The following is a 22,621-nucleotide window of genomic DNA, read 5'->3' as shown; positions in this document are numbered from 1 at the left end:
TACATGGCCAGGTACTTGGCTAAAGGCTCTGAATACATTTATTTAATCTATGCTTCCCACGTGGCTCAGTGGTAAAGAATCTGACTGCAACGCAGGAGACGCAAGTTCGATTCCTGGGTTGGAAACATCCCCCAGAGGAGGAAGGGGCAACCCACTGCAGTGTTCTTGCCTGGAAAATCCCATGGACAGAGGCCAGGCAGTCTGTGAGGTCACAAAGAGTCAGACATGACTTGGCGACTAAACATATAATCTATACTGTTCCCTTGAAGAAGTTATCATAGTCTTACTGTAGGGATTCAGTTAAGTTCAGTTCTGTCTCTCAGTCATGTCCAACTCTTTGCAACCCCATGAATTGCAGCACACCAGGCCTCCCTGTCCATCACCAACTCCCAGAGTTCACTCAAACTCATGTCCATCAAGTCGGCAATGCCATCCAGCCATCTCATCCTCTGTCATCCCCTTCTCCTCCTGCCCCCAATCCCTCCCAGCACCAGAGTCTTTTCCAGTGAGTCAAGTCTTCGCATGAGGTGGCCAAAGTATTGGAGTTTCAGTTTTAGCATCAGTCCTTCCAAAGAACTTTAGGGATTAGAACATTGATATTTAAACACAGAACTGGAAAATAGTGCAACAAAGATTTAAACCCAGGTGATAGTAAGTCTGAAATCCTGCCTTTATCAATTAGTCTCACCATCCATCCATAGGCACCAGTTGGCAGGAAACAATTGAAATAAAAAGAAGTAGGACTCGCTGGGTGATGGCAAGGTCCTGCGACTGGGCTGATTTGCATGGCTGGATCAAGAGCAGATGTGTTGAGTGGTTGTCCATGTCTTTGGTGACTTTGCATGAAGGTATAGTGAATTCTGATGCTTCTCCTTATGTTGTTGTCACTGGGAATGGGGGTAGGCGTGAACCACTGGGGAGCATGAGAGCAAGTCTTCTTGTCTGGCATCCATCCTTGGCAGAGGTGGAGCTTGACTTCAGTGTGTCCTGGATTCCTGGGTTTCATGCATGTTGGAAGGAGGGTGGTACATGGGTTTCTGGATAGATAATAGGGATGGGGAGGCCGTATGTAATAGGGGTGGGGAGGGTGCGTGTAATAGACATGGGGAGGATGGGTAGTATAGGGATGGGGAGGACAGGTTAAATAGGGATGGGGAGGATGTATATAATAGGGGTGGGGAGGATGCATATAATAAGAAGGGAGAGAATCTATATAATAGGATAGGGAGAATGCATGCAGATCTGAGATTAGACATGCATGCAGATCTGAGATCAGACAAAGGTTTATCAATAGGGGCTTGAGTGAAGAGTTGAGTTTGGAGAGAATCCTAAATTTCCTGCCTTCCTTTGTGAATAGAGCCCACAAACTGACTTCATCTAGTCTTGGGATTGCTGTTAGCGAGAAGCATGAAATCTCTGGACCACATCTTATTGTGGTTATACTTAACATCCGTATCACTCTGTGATCTTGTGCTTACTTGTAATGTACATTTACATACTTCTCAGAAAAGAAAAATGAAGTAGAATCTTATTTTATGCATAAGTTGGGCTCCTGGTAAAGTGGCGTGGCAAGCAAACTACCCTCTATGTGCACCAGAGAGAGCTGTTATAGCAAAGTGAAGAATTATTTTGGTATCTCCAATAATCCTTTCCTATTTTCCTTTGTGCTAACGGAGAATCTTCCCACCTGCAATGCAGTTATTTCATTGGACTTCTGTAACATATTTACCCAGAGGTCTCAATCCATGTCAAGGCAATGTCTCTTTGAGTTTCACAATATGTGTCATATGGATAGAGAGAAGTTATTACTCTGTCATTTACCAAGGATTTTCTTTATGTCACAATGTCAGCATCACTTAAGAATATACTCCAGGCCCTTGAATGTCCCTCTCTGTGGTCTTCCAGGTAGTGGATGATGATGGCTTCATCAAATCCTGGTTCTTTACTGCTTATGACCCGTTATCTAGTTTCCCTCCGTCACTTTGAAACTCACAGGCTAAGGAGAAAAGCATCATTCATCTTCCTCCACAGGAGAGACTTCTCTGGCTTATCTAAGAGTCCTCTCCCTGATATAAGGAAGCAAGCATGCCAATTACCTTCTCTCCTAAAATATTAACCCATTTCAACACCTGTGACTTCTATATTCTGCAGCCATGTGCTCTGTGGAGTACCAGTGTGGAATGGGGATAAAGATTAGAAATTTTTATTATTATCTTTTAAGTGGACAAAGATATTCCTTCTATTTCCAGAATAAGTCTTAATTCTGGAAAGGACTTAGCTGCCGCTCGAAGGTCAATGCCTAAGCCTTCAACTCATGTCTATGAGGGCACATGATCACAAGTGAGTCCCAGTCCGGGAACGTGCTTAGAGACCCTAGGCACATTCTTTCCAGCATGCTGGGAGTCCAAGGGTGTGTTTCCTCACCCCAGTGAATCCAGTTTTTCTAATTCACCTGAAAACACATCCCTGTCTCTTTGCATGCATAAGGCACACAAGGAGAACTCAGTATGAGTTTTTTCTATGTCCTCTCTGCATATTAGTGCTTTTCAGCCATCATGGATGGAGGTTGCGGATTAAATCAGGTTGCCAAGAGGTTGCCTATGAGCTACAGAGTATTCTAAGATGCACTAGGACCTTGACGGGGAAAAATGCCACGTAGCTGAAAAGGCTTGAGACTGTGGGGTATGATTTTCCTCGTTTGTGTTGCTATTCCAAGCCTCACAATTTAAGATAGTGAAGATGGGCCTGTGGGGAGGGAGCCTCATACACACTCCTGTGGGAGATGCCTCTTACTTACATGGCATCTCACGCCCTCAGGTTCAGGGATATTGGCTGTGTGCTCCCAGGGCCAGTTCCTTGGGTTCTCACCCGGAGGTTTCTTCAGAGTTAGGAGCTCTGCCCATTCCGTGGTGATTAATCTTTGAACTTCTAGGCCCCTTGGCATTTTGCTCTCTGATGATCTGAAAATAGATGCCTCAGATCAGAGCAAGCCCTCAGAACAGCATGAAGAGAGTTGCCTGGAATCAGATGGTGCTCAGGCCTTCATGTAAAAGGGCTCTGGGGGATCCAGAGGGAAGATGGCAGAGGAAAGAAGGGAATTGTATGGCTGTGCCATCATTCCATAATGCCACCATGCATTAGCAAGGGTTCCCTAACCTTTGCAATGGGACTCTATCCTCCTTGTTCTGAGTCTTATCTTCAAAGCTGGTCAATCCATTTGTTTCCACAATTCTTTGGGGGATGGATGACTCATGAGAAATCCATATGTCTGGGAGGACTGTGACAGCACCTCCTGTCTGGAGATGCTGGCAGAAATAACATTAAGTTCCGTGATCTCTCTTGCCTGGGTCTGCCGGGCTGGTCCCTACCTCTCTTGAGTATTAGCTAGTTCCTCTGATCTCTGCCATCTCCTCCCGTGCTGGCACCTGTGGCTAACCCTAATGGAAACTAGATGTCTGATGTGACCTGCAGCCAAATGTACTGGTGTGGGGTGGATGTGGTCATGCAAAGAAAGCTTTCAGTTCAGGTGCTGGTTTCAGAGCTGTGCACGCATGCTGAGTTGCTTCAGTTGTGTCTGACACTTTAGGACCCCAAATGGACTATAGCCCACCAGGCTCCTCTGTCCATAGGATTCTCCAGGCAAGAATACTGGAGTGGGTTGCCATGCCCTCCTCCAGGGGATCTTCCCGACCCAGGAATTGAACTTGCGTCTCTTACATCTCCTGCACTGGCACCGCCTGGGAGCCACACATGTGTAAACTGTGTCTGTGATGCCTTGTGGCTGGTAAGACCTGGCAGGCGGGTGCCAGTGAGCAGAGCAGGAAAGGAGAAAAGGGCACGCTATGTGTGAGAGAAAGTGTATTGCAACTGCATCCTAGCGAGGCAAGTTCATTTCTATCTGGGCCCCTGGGATCTCTCTGAGTCTTTCTTCTTAGGTTCATGTCTGGAAATAGACATTTTATTCCTAGAAATGGAGATGAACTTGAGAGTCAAATTTTCGACTGTTGGATTAAGATTCTTTCAGCTACAAGTGAGAGAAAACTTAATCTATCTTAAGCAAAAAGGCAGTATAGTGTCTCAGTAATTACAAAAACTCAGATTTAGGACTTATTTCTGGGGTGGCTTAATTCTAAGACCCTACCAGGCTTGCCATGTGTTGCTGGCTCTCTCCCTCCTTCCTTCTCAGCTCTACCCAACCCCCACCCCCCGTCATCCCTCCATCTCTCTCTGCCTTCCTCTTTTTCTGCCCAAGATGATGATCTTAGAGAAATAGACATTAATGGAAAATAGACTTCCAAACAATCAAGGCTAATGAATTTTGAAAAGGATGATGATACATGTTGCAGCAGCTGGGCAGATTACCCAGGACCTAGTTGATCGCTAACAAAGACCTGTCTTCATCGGGGGTGGGAGGGCCGGGGGGAGGCCAGCAGAAATAATCAGCGTCACATCTAGAGGCGTCAGGCCAGGCATCACGCAGGGCAAAGCTGCAAAGCAAAGACGGAGGAAGCAAAGCCTGTGACCGACTGCTTTTTCCATTCTCTCTACGAGGAGGAACACATGATGTTTTCTGGTGTCATTTTTATGAACATTCTCTGGGCTGATGTCGGCTCCTATCTTCCTTCATGGCATCTGCAGATTTAGGTATTTCTTAGTGAAAATCCTCTTTAGCTTTTATGGATGTTTTCAGAGTAATCAAATTCTAGGATTTCTATCACATTTTCCCAAATCTGCAGCCTGCAGCCCATCAATGTACAGGCCTGAAAACATTTTTTTTTGCTAATGGTTCTTCCTTCAACATGGAGATGCGTAAGAACTCCAACTTGCAGAGTGCAGAAGAACATTGGTTTTAAAATCAGAGCAACTTAGGTGTGAGACTTGGATCTTTCCGTCTTCAGCCTTTTGAACTCCCATGAGTTGCTTAACCCCTTCTTCCCTCTCCTTTCCTTCCTTCTTTGGTGTGATGCTTTTGGTAGCAGTAAGGTCCAGAGTCAAGGCGTCTTGGGAGCAGTGGATGAAGCAGTGTATTTTAACTCATTCATCATAGACCCTGGCTCCGTATAAACACTCAATAAGTTTTTGTTCTGTATCCCTGTTCACTGAGACAGAGCTTCCACCTCTGCCCCAGCCTTGAAACACTGGAAGAATCTCTTTCTGCCTCTTTTATAATGGAGCCCAGAGGTTTAAATAAATTCAGATGAGGGCATTAGGCTTGTGGACTGGCCTACCCTAGACGTAGCCTGGTTCTACCTCCTGGGGACTCACTAAATGACCCTGAGTAAGAGATTTTTGTCTCAGTTTGATGAGAAACAAGAAGCCCACTTGCCCTGAGCCTCCTTTTCTTTTGCTTTTGGAAACATGAATATGTACACCAGAGTAGGAATGCCTTTGAAAAAAACCATTCAACTGTGATTCCTGGCTCAGCATTTAAGACTTTCTCCTGGGTTCACCCTCAGAACAGTCTCCCCCCTCCTTTTGACCTTGAGGGAGAAGCCAAGAGGTGGGGCTTGTTTATAAAGGGAGGAGGAGCAGCCCACAGCTGCAGGCCTCGGATGATGGCCTGAGATGCCAGATGCTGTGCAGAGGGACAGCTTCCCCAGTCCTTTCATCTGAGATTACCCTTGGCTCACACCCTTCACTGCAAAAAGGCACCCTGGGATCCAATCGTAGAGGAGTGGGCTGTGTGGAACTCATGGGTCTCAGAACTCTAACCTTCTCCCAGGGCTGGGAGGGGCATCCAGAGGTTATCCAGTCTTTGCTTCACCACATCACCAGTGTCTTGGAACTCGATGATACCGAAAAGTCAATGAGCCCAACTCTTCCCTCATCCTACCATTTTATAAACGAGGACACAGGGGCCCAGGGATGAGCCAGGTGGTGTGATGTAAACCTAAGACAGGGCCCTGGAGTTCTCAAGTGCTGGCCCATTGCCTGCAACACACACAGACACACACACGTGCATGAATGCGTGTGTATATATGCACACACAACTGCAAAGTCAGGCTGCCAAGGCTGCTGATGTTGAGAAGGGCCTTGAATGAGAATTTTGTTTTTAATTCTATTTTTTTAAACTCCAAAAGCATTTTGTTTTGGGGTATAGCCAATTAACAATGTTGTAGTTTCAGGTGAACAGCAAAGGGACTCAGCCACACATATATATGTATCCATCCTCCCCCAAGCTCCCCTCCACCCAGCCTAGCATACAACATTGAGCAGAGTTCCATGGGCTATACAGTAGATCTTTGTTGGTTATCCATTTTAAGTGTAACAGTGTGTACCTGACCTTCCCAAAGTCCGTACCTATCCCTTGGGAAGGGCCTTGAGATGAGCTTAGGTTCAGTCCTCTTGGTATACTGACTCATGCAGATAAGAAAATTTTGCTTTGGACAACCTCATATCATTTTCAGGTGGTGAAGGATCTTAGTCCAGTGCTTATTACCGTTGTGAACATTGAGACTGAAAGGAAGCAGAAGGTGCTAAAGTCACAGGGTAACTCCCTAGTAGAACTAGGGCAAGAACTCAGCTGATCTGAGTCTCAGTCCAGTGGCCTTCCCACTGGACTCCACAGCTTCCCTTAATGTCAGATCTTCCTTCTGACTCTCTTCCTCCCAGGTCACTGTAAGGGTGGTGTGACTAGATTAACCTATATATTCTTTGCTGGAATTTCATATGGGAAGGGCTAGTGAGGAACCTGTGATGCTTAAAAAATAGCCGTGGTATTAACTTCTGTTGATTAATCACTTTGCAGCTGTCACCCATTTGCAGGCTTCCCTGAGATTTTAACCCTGTTATTTTTTTCTAAGTTCAATCCCCATCTTTAAATGAGGGTGGAGGATGTTATCCGCTGGTTCATATTTGTGATCCTGCCAGAGAGGCAGCCAGTGATCTGTGAGATCACTGTTCTCAGGCACCAAGTGTCCTGCTTTTAGAATCTAAAGGTCTTGTCCCTAAAACATGTAAGCACAAAAATTATCAAAGAACACTGATTATTTAGTAAAACAGTAAGGAATGTAAAAATTAAGAAGGAGGAAAAGAGTTTTCGAAAGGAAATCTTTGGAGATTAGTTTCCTGTAAATAGAATATACTAAACACTCTTGATACACATAAATACTAGTGACTAACAGGTACTTGGAAAATGGCATAGCTCTAAACAATGAATATTAAATAAATTAAAGGTAATTTCAGATACAAAGGATAAAACAAAGCAGTAATTAAAGAATAAGACACCCTGTGCTCACTTTGGGACAGCCCACATACTAAAAAGAATGAGACATCCGTCTCCACCAACATACGGACAGGATGAGCGAACAAAATCAGATACACTTCTTCCCAGTGCTTTCATTAGAATTGTTTTAAATGCACAGAACAAATGTGCCTTTATAATTTTTTTTTCATTTAGATTTCAAACAGTAAAAGCTTTGTCATTTTAATATAGATCATTGAAAATCTTGTAAACATCCTGTTGCTCATTTGGAAAAATGAACCAGTGAAGAAAACCGAAAAAAGAAATAAAAGAAAACAGAAAGAAGAATTGATAGGTCTTGTGTCATGACTCAAAGAAGAATCCTTCTTTCCACTGGGTGAAGAGGGGCATTCAATTCTCCAGGGAGCTTTGAGTATGTGGAAAGTTTTGTATTCACTTTCCCACCCTAGTTGGAGCTGCTCCAGCAGCTAGTTAGGGGAGAAACTGGAAGTTTTGCTCCAGCTCAGGGAAGCCAGATAAGGGAGTCTCTAGTCTAAGGAGGAGCTGTGTATGTTTTATGTCAGGTCCCGTAATGCTCTTCCAAATTCCCTTTGCCTGGGGACTTAGCCATTGATGGTAGGTTTCTGCTGCGGTATGTGTTGTTTACTTAAGTAATTAAAATATGCAAAGCATTCCCTGTCCCCCATTTTGTGCTTCTTCCCCAGCCACTTCTGGCATTTTTGGTTGGCAGTTAATAAAACAAAAGGTGAGCCCAAAGGCCCACGTCTCCCTCCGGCTAGAATGATTAATTTGGAGCGGTTTGGAAGTAGCAGATTTTACCTGTAGCTACAGCCGTGCTTTTCTGGCTGATGTGTTCAACCCACTCTAAACACTACAAGCAGGGCATGGCAAATGCTTCATTACAGGCACAGGGCAAGTGGAGGGAGGCAGGAGAAAGGAGGCAAGGTTTATTCAACCTCTTATGGTGGCACAAAACCAAGAAGACTTCTCCTTCCAGGAAGCCCTACATTGAAACAGCCAGGAAATGTCCCTGGTAATCCAGTGGCTAAGACTCCATGCCCCTGGTGCAGGGAGCCTACCGTTGATCCCTGGTCAAGGAATTAGATTCCCACATGCCTCAACTAAGAGTTTGCATGCCACAGCTAGAGACCCCATGTGCCAATTAAGACCTGGCCTAGTCAAATAAATGACTAAATAAATAATATTTTTTTTTTAGAGAGAGAGAGAGAGCCATACTCAAGGACACTTGAAATTTACTTCCTAATCCAGTTCCTAATTTGGGACCCCATGGGCTACAGCACTCCAGGCTTCCTTGTCTTTCACCATCTTCCGGAATTTGCTCAGACTCATATCCATTGAGTTGGTGATGCCATCCAACCATCTCTGTTTCAGTGATTATTAGAAAAGCTCATTCTCTCATGGAGCCATTGGTGTACATCTGCTGTCTGTTCCCCACTGCACTTGGAGGGAAAGCCCAGCCTCATAAGATGATATCATAAAATGAGAATCAAGATTAAGGAATTGAATGCTGTAGTCTTAAGGCTGGTGGAATATTCAATCGATAGGAAGTATTATTGATGTTGTTATTAATCTCCCTGAGAAGATGGCTGGAGGAGACAATTTATCATGTGGTTTGCTTTTGGAGGAAAGAGATCCCATCTGAGTCTTTGCTTTTTAAAATCCAAATCATCTTGTTTTTTTCTTTTTTCCCTTGAAGCCTTTTTCATAGGTGCTGCAGCCACTGAGTCCAGTTCGTAGGGAAATACTCTGTTCTAATTAGTTCAGACTTGTCTTCCCTGAGATTCACGTTAACTGCGCTTCCTGTGTCTAAATCCTGCTTTGGTAAACAGTCAAATATTCCAATGGGACCCAGGTTGGGGTCCATGCTGCTCCTGGAAGCCCCTTTTCGCTGCTGCCAGTGTTTGTATGAAGAATCGTCTTGAACCCACAAAACCCCCAGTGAGAAGGATTTGGAGTGTGGCGGTGGATTAACTCTGAGCTTGGCCTCTATCCACACACTTGCTGACATTCCAATATTGAGCCGGTTTCCTTATCCAGAAATCAAAAACGGTGCCTCTTTGTTGTAAGGGTCTCTGAGGAAAATGTCCAAGTCCCTGGAAAAGCGAAGAAGTGCTGTTCATTCAGCAAACATAGAGTTTGAGAAATAGCACCTTCTAAGAAAGATTGTGATTCAAAGTCTTACCATATGTGTGTGTATTGAAAACCTGCCATGTCTCTGTTTCATTTAATATTGCATTTAGTGTCTGTACATGTTCTGTGTACTTCATTATTATCTTCATTTTGCATCCTAGGAAGCCAATTTTTCAGAAGTTAAACGTGTAGGGTTGCTATGGGGCTTCCCAGGTGGCGCTAGTGGTAAAGACCCGCCTGCCAACGCAGGAGACATGTGTTCTATCCCTGGGTTGGAAAGATCCCCTGGAGAAGGGCATGGCAACCTACTCCACTACTCTTGCCTGGAGAATCTTATGGACAGAGGAGCCTGGAGGGCTATAGACCATAGGATCACAAAGAGTTGGACACGACTGAAGCAACTTAGTACACAGCGTTGCTTTGCTAAGTGACATTTGCCAAGTTATAAATTATTCTTTTTGCTCTTTTGGATCCTCTGTTTCCTCATCCTATACATACATTTTCAATGTCAGTTGTTGTATTTTCCATTTTTTGAAGGGCATCTAAATATTAGAAAAGCCATTCTTGCTTGAAATTATCTTATTTTTGCGAAATAAGTCTGAATCTAAACCAAAACCTGTTGGTGCTTGAGCTGTACAGGGTAAATTAAAAATCTAGATTGATCTCAAGGAGGCTGTATTCTCCTGCCTTCCTTTACCCATTAATGCTTAGCAAGTGTTTGGAGTCTGAATGGATCGGTCTGGGTCCAGGGTGATCTATGGATCTGAGCTGAGCTGAGATCTCCAGCTTTGTTCCATGAATTGGGCTCTTTTAGCACCATCCCTAAAGTTTGTTTCCATGAGAAGATATCAGCCAGGAGGCTCCAAGTCCGGGCATTTGGAAAAGAAAACAAAAGCCAAGTCATATTTCAACCCACATCTTTGGACTTGCAATGTAGGCTCTATAAAAATATATATTGCTTGGGGCAGTAAAGGACAATGAGGTCTCAGAATGACTGCCAACATTTAGACAGAATTTAGAAAGAAGAAAACAAAAGAGGAAGTTACAAAAGGTGTGTGTTCCTGGGCTTCTATCTGAGGAGTTGCTCCTGGCAGATGCAGCTCTAGGTGAAAAAGTTGAGCAGAATTACAATGGGCCTCTTTATCCTCCAGGCTCACACTGCTCAACAGCTTAACTGTTACACTCCTTGTGTTTTTGAAAAACTCCAAGGGTTTTTCCTAATCCGAGCCTAGAGGCTCAGCCTGAAAGAGCCATTCCACAGAGATTCTGCTGAACGGAATGTCTTTTCCTTAAGCTGTCATAAAGCTTTTCTTTGAGGGAGCAGCGCTATAGTGGTGTCTTTGTGAGTTTCCTCTGCACCTTGCCTCAAAAGAATTCCAAAAACACTGGGCCATGATCTTCAGTTTATGTCTATGAGAAGTTACATAATACTTTGGTCACTTGATGCCAAGAGCCGACTCGTTGGAAAAGACCCTGATGCTGGGAAAGATTGAGGGCAGGAGGAGAAGGGGGTGACAGAGGATGAGATGGTTGGATGGCATCACCGACTCAATGGACACGAATTTGAGCAAACTTCAGGAGATGCTGAAGGACAGGGAGGTCTGGCGTGTTGCAGTCCATGGGGTCACAAGGAGTCGGACACAACTTAGCGCCTGAACAATACCAATAATCCACTTGCGTGTGGCTGGCACACACATATGTTTACCTAAACAGTTTCCCTCCCAGTGTGTGGAAGTGTGGGTCTGCACTGGAGGTCACGAATACCGACGGGCAGCCCATGTGGGTGAACACCACAGACCCTCCATAAGTCTGGCATAGTCTGAGTAAGAGTGGCAGTGATTTTAAAGACTGTGCTTGGTGGCTGCTAGGGCTCCTGCCGGGGCTGCCAGCCCTGGCTGATGGACTGCTCAGACCTGCAGACCTAGATTTAAGAGGCAAAGCTGCTGGGGCATTTGGGAAACCAGGAGGCTTTCCAGGGGACAAAGAAAGCATAGGTTAAACTTTTATTTTTTCCTTAATGCATATGGATATTCTCCTATGTCCTGAGACATGCAATCAAGAAAGATTAAAATTAAATAAATAAAAACTGACACTGTGCATGACAGTCTTAACGATAATCTCCTGAATTAAGATATTTTGCCATTAATGTACATTGCAACGTTTCTATAACTCTTCAGAAAGCAGTTGCCACTCTGATCTACTTTGACAGATTCAACATGGCCCCCATGGATGAGCGATTTCAGAGAAAGCTTGAATCATTCTATGGGTATCAAAAATGCCCTGTGTTTGCTCACCTTTGCTGGGTCCTGGCTCCTTTATCTGGCATATATGGGTCACTCTGTCTCCTTTATACCTTGTCAGATGTGTGTGAGGATAGATGTTTTGAACTTCTGGGAGAGAAGCGGGCTTGTATGTGTCCTGTGAAGAAATTGCCTCCTTTTCTGTGTAATGAGATGCAGAGAACTGAGAGTCTTCTTGAGGTCAGCAGATTTCTCTTTAAAACACAGCACTGGATTCCCTCTGACTGCAGGGAAGTTGACATTATCCGACAGAAATGAGCAAGACAATTTCCTTGTGCAGGAAAGGGAGGATCCAAAGAGAAGGGATGGGATGATTGTGGACAGGGGTGGGCGGGTGGGAGGTTCACCTCCTGCCAGGAGCACTTTGCCCCAGGGCACCCTGCCCCCAGCAGAACCCAAGCCTGGCAGCCCCTGCAGCTCTCTCTTGCCACTCTTCAGTCCTGCTTACTCCTGGCTCTCAGGGCATAGCTGGGAGTGAGGGCTGAAGGCTTGAATGGAGGAAATAAGGTTGAGGGATTTCTGGCAGGCACCCCAGGAGGATGGAGGTGAGGCTGTAGTTCTTGTTTTTTTTTTTTTTTTCTTAATTTACTTAGTTTTAACTGAAGGATAATTACAGTATTGTGTTTCTGCCATACATCAACATGGGTCAGCCATAGGCATACCTATGTCCCCTCCCTCTTAAACCTCCCTCCCATCTGCTACCCCATCCCACTCCCTAGGTTGTTCCAGAGCCCCAGTTTGAGTTCCCCGAGTTGTACAGCCAACTCCCACTGGCTGCCTATTTCACATGTGTTAGTGTATACGCTTCCATACTACTCCCTCCGTTTCTCCTGCCTTCTTCCTTTTACCGAACCTACCACCCCCACCCCCGTGTCCAGAAGTCTGTTCTCTACGTCTGCATCTCCACTGCTGCCCTGCACGTAAGTTCATCAGTATTATCTTTCTAGATTCCACATATATGGGCTAGTATATGATACTTGTCTTTCTCTTTCTGACTTACTTCACTCGGGATAGTAGACTCTGGGTTCATCCATCTCATTAGAACTGACTCAAATGCATTCCTTTTTATGGCTGAGTAATATTCCATTGTGTATAAATGTACCACAGCTTCATTATCCACTCATCTGTCGATAGACATCTGTGTTACTTCCATGTCCTAGCTTTTGTAAATAGTGCTGCAATGAACATTGTGGTACATGTTTCGTTTTCATTATGGTTTTCTCTCACATCTTTTTTTTTTTAATTTAATTTTATTTTTAAACTTTACAAATTGTATTAGTTTTGCCAAATATCAAAATGAATCTACCACAGGTATACCTGTGTTCCCCATCCTGAACCCTCCTCCCTCCTCCCTCCCCATACCTTCCCTCTGGGTTATCCCAGTGCACCAGCCCCAAGCATCCAGTATCGTGCATCGAACCTGGACTGGCAACTCGTTTCATACATGATATTATACATGTTTCAATGCCACTCTCCCAAATCTCCCCACCCTCTCCCTCTCCCACAGAGTCCATAAGACTGTTCTATACATCAGTGTCTCTTTTGCTGTCTCATACACAGGGTTATTGTTAGCATCTTTCTAAATTCCATATATATGCGTTAGTATACTGTATTGGTGTTTTTCTTTCTGTCTTACTTCACTCTGTATAATAGGCTCCAGTTTCATCCACCTCATTAGAACTGATTCAAATGTATTCTTTTTAATGGCTGAATAATACTCCATTGTGTATATGTACCACAGCTTTCCATGATACAGCTGCAGGCCTGAAGATGGGTGGGATACAACCACGGAGAATGGAATTTAGCCAGAAAGACTCTAAACTTTGCATCCTGGACGCTCAATCTTTAATGTCCCTGTGATCTTCAAACTTTAATGCCCCTAAACAAATTTTTTAAAAAATATACCCCCTTTGCACGTTTTAATTTACCATCTAAAATCTTCCACATGTTTATTATAAGTATGCCATTTCCACAACATTGTAAATATTGACATTAAAAACACATTATTCCTTTAATGTATCTAATGAACTTTAAATACCAGAGCAATTTGATCCATCATCTATTAAACACATAAACAAGTACTTAAATCCTCAGTTTTACATGGTTCCATTTTCTTCTTGAATTTATAGTTTCATTCCAGTTTCCCCACCAAATATCCTTATGGATTCTTTTTTTATGCATGAAAGCCTTTTATTGGCCATTTTATCATAATTTAGGTGACAAAAATACATGCGTGTGTGGGTGCTCAGTGGTGTCTGACTCTTCGTGACCCCATGGACTGTAGCCCCCCAGGCTCCTCTGTCCATGGAATTTTCCAGGCAAGACTATTGGAGTGGGTTTCCATGCCCTCCTCCAGGGGATCTTCCCCACCCAGGGCTTGAACCTGTATCTGTCTCCTGCATTGACAGGTGAATACTATACCACTGAGCCACCTGAGAAGGCCACGAAAATGTGTATGAAGACTTTAATTTTTAATGACCAGTGGCCTTAAGTTTCTAGATGTTAAGAGATTTGGATTGAGTTATCATCATAATTATTAGTAATATACAGAAATAGGCAGTAAATCAAAATAATAATCAGATAATACATATAACAATTTTTGATGAATATGAAATTTAAGGCACATAATATTTTTGGAAATCCATCTCATATTTTTCAATTAGCCTATATTCATTAATCAATATTATTTAGTGCTAAAATAAGGAATAAGGTTAAGGTTCAGAATCAGTTCTATTACTGCTTTTTTATTTTTATAAATATAAGAAATGAGAAACACTATTCACAATAAATGAATGGATGGGAAAGGAAAGCGTTTTATTACAACAACTCATATCTTGTTATTTGCCCAAAATCACATTTGGTGTCTTATCAAAATTTCTTTTTACTCTTCTCTCAGTTGATAATTCTTTTTGATTTGTCCCCCTTCAGTGGTTTGAAAAGAATTAAAAACCACCGAACTTGCAAAAGAATTTATTTCCCAGTCACTAGAGACATTCATTTTCAACACCTATACTAATATTTCATAGAGTTTATTCATTTGTGGTCTGTAGGTTTTCTCTCCTGAGGTTTAGAATGAGTGAAACATTTGTCTTCCCCTTTGAGAGTGGCAGCGTGTGTGTGTGAGTGAGTGTGTGTGTGTGTGTGTGCACGCATGCATGTGTGCGTGAACAGTTGGGCAGGGAAATTGCTTACCACAGGGGGTTCTCAGTGTTAGAAAAAGTCTGTAAGAGAGTAAGGATCTGCATAAACCTTCAAAACTATCCTTGCTAGGTTCCAGGATTGCGTGTATTTCCAAAGTTATATGGACCTTAGGTTGAATTCCTTTCAGTGGTCACTGAAGTCTCTCTCTGCCTATTATATTGCATGAGAATTCTAGGCTACTATCCAATGGGAATTCTAGGCTATTACCCTTTAGAAGGAGTGAGAAGCATCCTGAGCTATATGTAAAAGTGCGTTTCCCTGTTGGCAATAACGAAAGAATGGCAGCAATCCCAGACCTATAAACAGTGGACTGATTAGGTAACCTGTGGTTTAGTCGTGCACGTGGAGTCCAAACTAGCTAGAAAAGGAATGAGAGAACCCTGATGTGGGAAAAGGTAAAGCATGTACCAGATGTGGTATGGTGCTTCCGTTTATGAAAATGAGGAAAGTGAATATAATCCCTATTTGCTTACGTTACAAACAATTGAAGAATAAACTAAAAACGAGCATGAACTGGTTGCCTTCAGGGGAGGAGGAGAGCAGGATGGAGGGAGTGAGCAGAGATGAAACTCGACTAGGTTCACGTACCTTGATTTGGGGTTGACTTTAAAATCATGTAATGGTTTTTGCATCGTTTCAAAATATTATGTTGAGTGGGAAAGAAAAAGGAAAGCAAGTCTTAAAAATCAAAAGCGAAATGAAACAAATAAACCTGGACATTATGTTGGTGACTTGGCCACTCGGAGAGGAATTATTTCCTGTGACTTTAAAACACAGCAGTGTCTTAGATATGTGCCTAGTATGCACATCCTAAAGATGAGTAGAGCTGCAAAGACAGCTTTCAGAATCGTGTTGTTGGTAATGATCTTCAGCTGAATTTGAAATATATATATATTAGGATAAAAAACAGTAATATCACTAATGCAAGACTCAATATTTTCAGCAAAAAAAAAAAAAAACAACACCAGATACAAAACCAAAAAAATTAAGTAAAACTCTGTAATCCTAAATTTGAGTTGGAAAAATCAATATGAACTCATGATATATTTTCCTTTCAAAGGAAATATTTTCCTAGTGTTTTCCACTATAAGGACCTAGAAATGAATACTGATCAACCCAACAGAGGTGAGCATTCCTGGCTTCCATCACGTGGTCCCTAAATTCCATTGTCCACTGAAAGGACCCAAGGCTCCTTGAAAAAAATAACTGAATTAGGGCCAGGACAGCAAGTGGACAAAATGAGCCTAGGATTTTTTTTTTTTCATGTCAGAAAGCAAGAATGCTATCAAAGACCACTGGGGTTTGGTGAGATGTGTCAGCTTGAAGAGGCTGCTACTGGCCAAAGATTGAACAGTGAGCATCAAAAAGAGAAATTATAATTAACTGAAACACTTCAAATGTGTAAACACACACACACAGGCACAAATAATTAAGTATGCTTCTCAAAAACAAGCTAAAACAAAATAAGCCTCTCACTGGTCACCTTCAGAGGGTGCTAGAGAAGGAACTCGGGCTTCCCTGGTGGCTCAGACAGTAAAGAATCTGCCTGTAACGTAGGAGATGCAGGTTCGATCCCTGGGTCGGGAAGATCCCCTGGAGAAGAGAATGGCTACCCACTCCAGTATTCTTGCCTGGAGAATCACATGGACAGAGGAGCCTGGCAGGCTACAGTCCACATGGGTGCAAAGATTCAGACACGACTGAGAGACTAACACACACATACAGAGGAGGAACCCATTATTCTGAAAACTGGTAGATAAAAGGAGTTTCTATATAAACTGTCACCAATGTAACCAGTAGTTAACGAAGGCAAGTTCTTATTCATGGAAGATTTCCAGCTGATATATGCAGAGGGAATGCTAGAATTAGAATGTCACCCTTTTGCAGCCACTGATGAAATAATGGATCTCGGCAATGATCATCAGTGGCCACTGACATCCTAAGGTCAAAGGGAAGTTTGTGATGGAAGGTCAGGCTGACAAGCATCTTGAATCCACAATAATAGAAGTGGTGGAAGAGTTATCTAAAGTAGTATAATCCAAAGATCTCCAAGGACTTATTTTTTTCTTGACTCATTCCTTGGAATTTTTGCCTTATTCCTGTGTATTTCCTGTTCAAAGGCTCAGCCTTCAGATTCTTAGTGTATCTCATTGTAAAGCTTGGATCATTAACTAGAATTTCTGGGGCAGTGCCTGGGCAAGTTACCTTATCTTCATCTGTGAAATGGGTATCATAGGGAACTCTGCCACATAGTATGAGAGAGAGGCCTAAATGCAGGGTGTTGTAACATCCAGTGGTATGTTACATCCAGTGTGTTTCACAGCCAGTGATATTCAGTGTGTATTAATTAGGATTATTCTTATTAAGATTATTATTTTATCCCATTGCTTGCCTGGCTAGGTTTCATCATGGGCATATTTGTCTATATATATATATGTGTGTGTGTGTATGTGTGTATTTTAACCTGGGAAGGATTTGACCAATAACTTTCCCAGAGTGGATCTCTCTAATATGAGAGAAGGATACAGGAATGCAGGCAGCTCTGAAGGAAAATCAGTATAGTCTAGGCAGACCTATGGGAAATATGGACAGTCTAGGAAATCAGGCTTGTCCTGGCACTCACCACACACACAGCGCACAGTCTCTGCATTTTATGTGTATGCTCTTGTATTTCATGATGCTCGGTGGGTTTCTATATATTGAATATATCATCTCACTTTAGAGACAGCTGTTGCTTGACTTCTATGTTGAAGATGAGGAAATTGAAATTCAAAAAGTTAAGAGTTTGTCAAAAGTCACATCAGAACCCAGGGTTTTTGGCTTCCAATTTATTGATTTTGTTGTTGTTGTTGTTATATCACAGTCCACTAGAAATATTTTAGTCCACTTCTAGAGGAATGCTGTATAAATTTCACCCACACTGATGATGCCACCCAGTGTAAATCTTAATAAAATTCATCTTAGCAGTACCTCTGTGACTGATTAATACCTTTCTGATAATTTTCGATCCAGAGATTTAAACTCCTCAAAATTTATACCAACGCACTCAGATTTCTCTTTTTGTACATTTGGAAATTTCAATTTGAAATGGCTCTTCTGGGTAATGCATAGAATCATCAGATGAGGCAAGCAGCCCACATCAATTTGTAAGAATCCAGTATTTACCGTTTCTCATCAAGAGAAAAGTTCCCATATTCCTAACCTCTTTTCCTTTTCATTCAAGAAACCAGGTACAAGAAACCGTTCCACTAGCTTTCATCAAAAACCTAATTTTTCTCAAAAAAATATTTTGATTTAGAACATGAATAAATTAGGCCCACTGGTTTTCCTTTAGTCATATGTTTAGTTTTTTTCCTTTTATTGTTTTAAAATGTTCAAATGTGGTACATGCTCATGAACAGACAGCATAGAAATAATAATATAGAAAAAAATGGAGTTTTCTTTTTGGTCAGTTCTCTCACTTTTCCTTCCTGGAGGAAATCACTGGCTTAATGACTATCTTTCTGGAGCTTTTTCTATGCATTTACAGACTTATACGTTATTGCCTTTTAATATATTTGCTTATGCACACACATTTTACATAAATGAGAATGCTAATATATATTTACAATGTTTTACATTTTCATTTAATATATCCTGGACATATTTACATATCATGGTACATAACTCTACTACATTCCTTTTAAGTGCTGCATATACATTTAATGATGAACAAATTGCTGCCCTTAAAAACAATGAAATAAAATATGTTCAACGAAGTATTTTTGCTTACGTAAGCAAGTATTTTTCTAAGACTCCTAGAAGTGAAATTGCTGAATTAAAAGGCACTTAACCTGGTAGCTCAGAGGGCAAAGCGTCTGCCTACAATGCGGGAGACCAGGATTCGATCCCTAGGTTGGGAAGATCCCCTGGAGAAGGAAATGACATGCCACTCCAGTATTCTTGCCTGGAAAATCCCATGGACTGAGGAGCCTGGTAGGCTAGAGTCCATGGGGTCGCAAAGAGTCAGACACGACTGAGCATCTTCACTTTCACTTTCACTTAACATCTTTAGGGCAGACATATTCTGCCAGGCTGCCCTCAGAAAAGGCTGCCCAATCTTAGCAATGAACAACTCTTTCCTCGGGCTTTTTATACACTGGATAGTACCAGTCTCTTCATTTTCCCCACGTGATAAAGAATGTGTCTCTTTATTGTTTTAACTCACATCTTTTCATGTGTTTGTGGCCATTTGTAGCTCTTCTGTGAATCATCTGTTCTTCATTTCCCTGTTGGATTTCTTGTTTTTAACTAATTTAAAGAAAACACTTTATAATGTATGGATTTTAATTCCTTTTTATGTATACGGCAAATATGCCATTTGTTTCTTAACTATGCTTATTTTGTATTTTGCCATGCAAAAGTATTTAATTTTTACCAGGGGTATCTCTGAATTCTGTCCTTCATGGCTTCTGGAACATGTGTCTTATTTAGGAAGGCCTTTCTCTCCTGAGGTTATACAAATAGTTTTCTAAGTTTTCTTCTAATATGATTATTGTTTTGTTTTTTATGTTTAGCTCTTTAATCCATCTGGAAATGATTTTTGTATATGGTGTGAGGTAGGTATCTAACTGTACTTTTTAAATGAATAGTTCATTGTCCCTACACTGATTACTAACCCATCATTTCATATATTAAATTCCAGTATTGATACGTGAGTCTCTTTCTGGACTCTACTTTGTTCCATTGATCAAAGAAATTTGTCTATTCCTATGCCAATAACCCAGTGTGTTCATTCCTGTAGTTTGATATTGTGTTTTTCTATCTGATTGAGCAAATATCCCTGTTGTTCTATTACAAGTATATCTTAGTTTTTTTAATCATATGCTCCTCTCGATGAATTTTGGTACTGTGTTGTCAGTTTCCATACATTATGCCATTGAGGGTTTTATTTAGATGGTGCTGAATTTTTAGATTAATTTTGGGATGAATGAGAAGTTTATAACTGAGTCTTCTTATCCAAGGAAAAGACACATCTTTCCATGTCTTCAGATCTTCTTTTATGTTTTTTAATAGTTATATTTACATAGACCTTATAAATTTTCTGCTAAGGTTTATACCAAGGAATTTTAAACATTTTTTGGGTTGTTGTTCTTATTGCTATTGTACAAACAAGTTTACTTTTCATTGAATTTTGAAGTCCTTGCTACAGTGCATGAGAGTAATTTGATTTTTGTATATTCATTTTACGTCTGAGTAGCTTACTAAATCATAAAATGGTTCTAATTGTTTTATAGCTAATTGTCTTGAACTGTCATATCATATGCAAACAATGATAGTCTTGACTCTTCCTTTTCAGTGTTTTTATCTTGTTTTTACTCTCACTTTATTGTATTGACTAGGATCATTTACAGAGTTTTGCATCAAATCTGTAATAGAAGATACCTTCTATGCTTTCAATGTTTTATCAGTAAATATGATATTTAGTGTATTAACTAAAGGAAGTTTACCTTCTATTATTAATGAATTAGAACTATTAGGAAAGGATGTTGGTAGTTTTGGGCATCTTTTGAAAGAATAGCTTTTCTTCTTTTATTTTTACTTTAGTTTACCTTGTTTTTTCTCTTGGAATTTCTGACTTCTTTTTTAAGGTAATATGTGATTTGTTTTTGTAAACACGTTTTAGGTAATTGGAAATAATATGCAAATTTTTAAGGAGGCTGAAAGATACATACATCACCCGTATCTATCAATTAAAACTCATTATTTGTATTTTTTAAATGTATCTTTATTTTTGTTGTCTTCTTGATCTATCATTTTGCAAAATAAGTGTTTTAATTTGCCTTTGTAATTGTAGCTTTGTCAGTTTTCTTTTATTTATAACCTATTTTACTTTTTAATACATTTTTATTGCTGTTAATTTGAGTAAAAATGTTTGTGATTTTTCATAATGGCAAATTTTATCACCTTCAGATATAATATAGATCACTTTGTCTTCATTTAGTTCTTGACTTTCTGAAATATTTTTCATGTGTATATTCAATTTTTGATATACTCTATATTGATTATATAGCATATATCAATATACTTTATACATGGATTGTATTTTCATATGTATTACATATATTGCATATTATCTATTCAAGTTATATTATCTATTCAATTATATTTGCCCTTTATTTTTACGTATCGATGTATTAAATATTTTGCACATCATATATTGAGTATTTTTTTTTACTGTTTTGTGTTTTTAAATTCTTTCAAAATTTTCAACATTTTCTGTTATTTCCTTTTAAACATGTCTTTTCTAGATAACATGCATCTTGGTTTTTTTAACATAAATTTTTTCTTTATTTAAAAGACAGTATAGCCTATTAGTTCTCATTGTCTATAGTGATGTAATTTAAAGTTCTTTTTCATTTGTGCTTGTTATTCACCATTATCCCGCCTTCTTTTTTGTGGTCTTTTTGTATTGGTTAGAGATTTTTGGTTCTATTTTCCTGAAACTGCTTTGGAAACCATATGTACTGTTTTTATTCTCTTAGTAGCTACATTACTATTTTAGCAAGCACATTTAAAGTTAAACTGTTACAACAATTGAAGGCTATAAATTCCCTTGCAGAGTCTTTATCGGGCTTTTAATTATTTCCCTATCTACTCTTATATGCACTTATTTTTAATATCATCTAAAAGTTTCATTCCAGAATATTGTTAATAGTAGCAATGATATTACTATTAGCATTATTAGTGGTATTGTTTACTTTATACCTCTGTCTTACAGAAATCCTTTATTAGTAATTATATTACATTTAACTAACATAGTACTGACCATTATTTTGATTTAGATTGTGTTTCTGTGGCTTATTTGCTTTGCACTGTTTGTTATGTTCCAACTCATTGTATATTTTAGATTCTGTTTTCATTTTCCTGTAGTACATCCTCAATTAATTTTTCTGCTTTATTTTTCTGAAAGGCCATGAGTGGTAAACTCTCTGAGTCTTTACTTATCTGAAAGAAACATCTTCATTTGTCTTTACACTCGATGCAGAACTGTCTTGATTATAAAACCCCAGGTTGAAAACAACTTCTGCAAATCCATATTATCATTTACCTTCTAAAATACTTTGTGGATAATGCAAACATGATCTCTTTTTTTAGTAACAAGATTGCCCGTCTTCAGCACCTCATTCTTTCTTATGTGTTTATGATTATAATTCCTACAACTGGCCCATCATAGAAATGAGAGCTTCAATTCATTGTTCATCATAATAGTTCATTTATAGAGAGCTCTTTTTCGATCAGTGGAAAACAGTTTTCTAACAAGTTTCATGTGTTAGCCAGAAGTTCCAATTTCTGCTGCTCTGTTTATGAATGATGCAGTTAGTTCGTGAGTTCTAAAACATGCTGTGAATTTTCTTCCACTTATGCTAATAATATCTCTAACCTGCTGGGCAGTGAGGATTTCCCTACTGTTTTTTCTCAGGGAAGTAAAGCCTGAATGTCAGTCGCTTCCTCATATCCTGGACTGCAGATCAGTTGATCCACAGCTGGCTAATGTCCTTGTTATTGTTGTTGTTGTTTGGTCATTAAGTCGTGTCTGACTCTTTTGTGACCTCAGGGACTATAGCCCGCCAGGCTTCTCTGTCCATAGGATTTCCCAGGTCAGAATACTGGAGTGGGTGGCCATTTCATTCTCCAGGGGATCTTCCCAACCCACAGATCAAACCCACATCTCCTGCGTTGCAGGCAGATTCTTTACCACTGAGCCACTGGGGAAGCCCAATGT

General features: G+C 40.6%; 1 protein-coding gene across 1 annotated transcript in view; it reads left to right on the top strand.

Annotated features, from left to right (window-relative positions):
• NTRK3 (neurotrophic tyrosine kinase, receptor, type 3) overlaps positions 1 to 22,621 on the top strand; it is a gene marked incomplete at its 5' end in the record, with an annotated part of 300,013 nt that overhangs the window by 271,405 nt on the left and 5,987 nt on the right. The gene's annotated exons all lie outside the window — the stretch shown is intronic.

Source organism: Bison bison, unplaced genomic scaffold (genome assembly GCF_000754665.1).
Source record: "Bison bison bison isolate TAMUID 2011002044 unplaced genomic scaffold, Bison_UMD1.0 scf7180017860443, whole genome shotgun sequence".
Classification (NCBI taxonomy): domain Eukaryota; kingdom Metazoa; phylum Chordata; class Mammalia; order Artiodactyla; family Bovidae; genus Bison; species Bison bison.
This window is presented reverse-complemented; position numbering and strand designations above follow the sequence as displayed.